General features: G+C 37.1%; 1 pseudogene; it reads right to left on the reverse strand.

Annotated features, from left to right (window-relative positions):
• Positions 1-5,085: 5,085 nt before the first annotated feature.
• Positions 5,086-5,210, reverse strand: LOC142198740 (U2 spliceosomal RNA; annotated as a pseudogene).
• Positions 5,211-5,532: the final 322 nt, after the last annotated feature.

The following is a 5,532-nucleotide window of genomic DNA, read 5'->3' on the forward strand; positions in this document are numbered from 1 at the left end:
GCTCTGTACATTATTATATTAATCCCATGGTGCTGTACATTATTATATTAATCCCATGGTGTTCTGTACATTATTATATTAATCCCATGGTGTTCTATACATTATTATATTAATTCCATGGTGCTGTACATTATTATATTAATCCCAGGGTGTTCTGTACATTATTATATTAATCCCATGGTGCTCTGTACATTATTATATTAATCCCATGGTGCTGTACATTATTATATGAATCCCATGGTGCTCTATACATTATTATATTAATCCCATGGTGTTCTGTACATTATTATATTAATCCCATGGTGCTCTGTACATTATTATATTAATCCCATGGTGTTCTGTACATTATTATATTAATCCCATGGTGCTCTGTACATTATTATATTAATCCCATGGTGCTGTACATTATTATATTAATCCCATGGTGCTCTGTACATTATTATATTAATCCCATGGTGCTGTACATTATTATATTAATCCCATGGTGCTGTACATTATTATATTAATCCCATGGTGCTCTGTACATTATTATATTAATCCCATGGTGCTCTATACATTATTATATTAATCCCATGGTGCTCTGTACATTATTATATTAATCCCATGGTGCTCTATACATTATTATATTAATCCCATGGTGCTCTGTACATTATTATATTAATCCCATGGTGCTCCGTACATTATTATATTAATCCCATGGTGCTCTGTACATTATTATATTAATCCCATGGTGCTCTGTACATTATTATATTAATCCCATGGTGCTGTACATTATTATATTAATCCCATGGTGCTGTACATTACTATATTAATCCCATGGTGCTGTACATTATTATATTAATCCCATGGTGCTCTGTACATTATTATATTAATCCCATCGTGCTCTGTACATTATTATATTAATCCCATGGTGCTCTGTACATTATTATATTAATCCCATGGTGCTGTACATTATTATATTAATCCCATGGTGCTCTGTACATTATTATATTAATCCCATGGTGCTCTGTACATTATTATATTAATCCCATGGTGCTGTACATTATTATATTAATCCCATGGTGCTCTGTACATTATTATATTAATCCCATGGTGCTGTACATTATTATATTAATCCCATGGTGCTGTACATTATTATATTAATCCCATGGTGCTCTGTACATTATTATATTAATCCCATGGTGCTGTACATTATTATATTAATCCCATGGTGCTGTACATTATTATATTAATCCCATGGTGCTCTGTACATTATTATATTAATCCCATGGTGCTCTGTACATTATTATATTAATCCGATGGTGTTCTGTACATTATTATATTAATCCCATGGTGCTCTGTACATTATTATATTACTCCCATGGTGCTGTACATTATTATATTAATCCCATGGTGCTCTGTACATTATTATATTAATCCCATGGTGCTCCGTACATTATTATATTAATCCCATGGTGCTCTGTACATTATTATATTAATCCCATGGTGCTCTGTACATTATTATATTAATCCCATGGTGCGGGTACATTATTATATTAATCCCATGGTGCTCTGTACATTATTATATTAATCCCATGGTGTTCTGTACATTATTATATTAATCCCATGGTGCTCTGTACATTATTATATTAATCCCATGGTGCTCTGTACATTATTATATTAATCCCATGGTGCTCTGTACATTATTATATTAATCCCATGGTGCTCTGTACATTATTATATTAATCCCATGGTGTTCTGTACATTATTATATTAATCCCATGGTGCTCTGTACATTATTATATTAATCCCATGGTGCTGTACATTATTATATTAATCCCATGGTGCTGTACATTATTATATTAATCCCATGGTGCTCTGTACATTATTATATTAATCCCATGGTGCTCTATACATTATTATATTAATCCCATGGTGCTCTGTACATTATTATATTAATCCCATGGTGCTCTATACATTATTATATTAATCCCATGGTGCTCTGTACATTATTATATTAATCCCATGGTGCTCCGTACATTATTATATTAATCCCATGGTGCTCTGTACATTATTATATTAATCCCATGGTGCTCTGTACATTATTATATTAATCCCATGGTGCTGTACATTATTATATTAATCCCATGGTGCTGTACATTACTATATTAATCCCATGGTGCTGTACATTATTATATTAATCCCATGGTGCTCTGTACATTATTATATTAATCCCATCGTGCTCTGTACATTATTATATTAATCCCATCGTGCTCTGTACATTATTATATTAATCCCATGGTGCTGTACATTATTATATTAATCCCATGGTGCTGTACATTATTATATTAATCCCATGGTTCTCTGTACATTATTATATTAATCCCATGGTGCTGTACATTATTATATTAATCCCATGGTGCTCTGTACATTATTATATTAATCCCATGGTGCTCTGTACATTATTATATTAATCCGATGGTGTTCTGTACATTATTATATTAATCCCATGGTGCTCTGTACATTATTATATTACTCCCATGGTGCTGTACATTATTATATTAATCCCATGGTGCTCTGTACATTATTATATTAATCCCATGGTGCTCCGTACATTATTATATTAATCCCATGGTGCTCTGTACATTATTATATTAATCCCATGGTGCTCTGTACATTATTATATTAATCCCATGGTGCGGGTACATTATTATATTAATCCCATGGTGCTCTGTACATTATTATATTAATCCCATGGTGTTCTGTACATTATTATATTAATCCCATGGTGCTCTGTACATTATTATATTAATCCCATGGTGCTCTGTACATTATTATATTAATCCCATGGTGCTCTGTACATTATTATATTAATCCCATGGTGCTCTGTACATTATTATATTAATCCCATGGTGCTCTGTACATTATTATATTAATCCCATGGTGCTCTGTACATTATTATATTAATCCCATGGTGCTGTACATTATTATATTAATCCCATGGTGCTGTACATTATTATATTAATCCCATGGTGCTGTACATTATTATATTAATCCCATGGTGCTGTACATTATTATATTAATCCCATGGTGCTCTGTACATTATTATATTAATCCCATGGTGCTCTGTACATTATTATATTAATCCCATGGTGCTCTGTACATTATTATATTAATCCCATGGTGCTCTGTACATTATTATATTAATCCCATGGTGCTCCGTACATTATTATATTAATCCCATGGTGCTCCGTACATTATTATATTAATCCCATGGTGCTCCGTACATTATTATATTAATCCCATGGTGCTCTGTACATTATTATATTAATCCCATGGTGCTGTACATTATTATATTAATCCCATGGTGCTGTACATTATTATATTAATCCCATGGTGCTGTACATTATTATATTAATCCCATGGTGCTCTGTACATTATTATATTAATCCCATGGTGCTCTGTACATTATTATATTAATCCCATGGTGCTCTGTACATTATTATATTAATCCCATGGTGCTGTACATTATTATATTAATCCCATGGTGCTGTACATTATTATATTAATCCCATGGTGCTGTACATTATTATATTAATCCCATGGTGCTCTGTACATTATTATATTAATCCCATGGTGCTGTACATTATTATATTAATCCCATGGTGCTGTACATTATTATATTAATCCCATGGTGCTCTGTACATTATTATATTAATCCCATGGTGCTCTGTACATTATTATATTAATCCCATGGTGCTGTACATTATTATATTAATCCCATGGCGCTCTGTACATTATTATATTAATCCCATGGTGCTCTGTACATTATTATATTAATCCCATGGTGCTCTGTACATTATTATATTAATCCCATGGTGCTCTGTACATTATTATATTAATCCCATTGTGCTCTGTACATTATTATATTAATCCCATGGTGCTCTGTACATTACTATATTAATCCCATGGTGCTCTGTACATTATTATATTAATCCCATGGTGCTCTGTACATTATTATATTAATCCCATTGTGCTCTGTACATTATTATATTAATCCCATGGCGCTCTGTACATTATTATATTAATCCCATGGTGCTCTGTACATTATTATATTAATCCCATGGTGCTGTACATTATTATATTAATCCCATGGTGCTCTGTACATTATTATATTAATCCCATGGTGCTGTACATTTTTTTTTTTTTATCGAAGGTCTCCGCTGTGCCAATCAAAAACACCAAGTGCACAAAAAAAGTGTGGGTGTCACACTAAAAAAAACGTGCCCAGGATGCTTGCCAAAAAACGCACCCTTCCCCTAAAGGGGAGGGAGGTTCCTGACCAAACTCTTCCCCACAAGGACCAGAAGGTGACCGAGTGGGGTCGAGTAACCGAAAGGACCATCTGCCGGAGCAGGAGGTCCTACCAACATCCGTTTTCCCCTTGGGCTGCCACCACCAAGGGTACTCAGGATTACCAGTCGCCAAGTTTCTCTCCAGGCTGCCACCACCAGAGATACTCCTTGACTCAGGCAAAGAGGTCTGCGCCTGCCCCGGTTCCCCAGGACAGGTCGACTGACAGAGGGGAGAGACCCATTACAGGCCTCATCCCCAGACAACCGTCAGGAAGCGTCCCAAAAGGGTACAGCATCCCTTCGTTGACACACAAAAAAGGTGACGAGTGAAACAAAAAGTGAGAAAAACACTTATATAAGTGGTAAAGTGCCCTTACGAGCCTGGTTTACCGCCAGATCTATAAAAATTCTCCTATGCTGGAAAACCAGGCATAAAGGAGTGGGTGCTCAAAAGGGTGTAATCTAGTGCCATAGCAATGTGCCCAAATCAGTGGGTTTCCCACGCCCAGTGATTTAAGGCACCCCGGGGGCCACTCAACCCCCAGGGCACGACACCAGAGACCTTCGAGCGCTTCCCCGGCCCATGGTAAGATCCCCAGGGAGCGTCCTGTCCCCCTGGTGGTCGTGTTGACAGCGTCAGTGGCGTTCTGCCAGCCCCCTGCAGTGGGTCCATCACCTCCACTGGCGGAGCCGGTGTACTAACCACGTCCCCCATCAACAACGCCTCAAGTGGTTCTCCATTCAGACCTCCATAGATTTCGGCCTACTCCTGCTGTGGCTGGTCCCAGACCGCGCTCTCCAGCAGTTTCGCCTACTCTCTACTTCTGATAAGAACAGATACTACACTTGATCTTAGCCAAAAGGCCGAGAAGCGATTATTGAGGTCAGAGATATATGGAGGGGCCAGGTGTGGATGAGGTCAGAGATATATGGAGGGGACAGGTGAGGATGAGGTCAGAGATATATGGAGAGGACAGGTGAGGTCAGAGATATATGGAGGGGACAGGTGAGGATGAGGTCAGAGATATATGGAGGGGCCAGGTGTGGATGAGGTCAGAGATATATGGAGGGGACAGGTGTGGATGAGGTCAGAGATATATGGAGGGGCCAGGTGTGGATGAGGTCAGAGATATATGGAGGGGCCAGGTGTGGATGAGGTCAGAGATATATGGACAGGACAGGTGAGGATGAGGTCAGA

Source organism: Leptodactylus fuscus, chromosome 3 (assembly GCF_031893055.1).
Source record: "Leptodactylus fuscus isolate aLepFus1 chromosome 3, aLepFus1.hap2, whole genome shotgun sequence".
Classification (NCBI taxonomy): Eukaryota; Metazoa; Chordata; class Amphibia; order Anura; family Leptodactylidae; genus Leptodactylus; species Leptodactylus fuscus.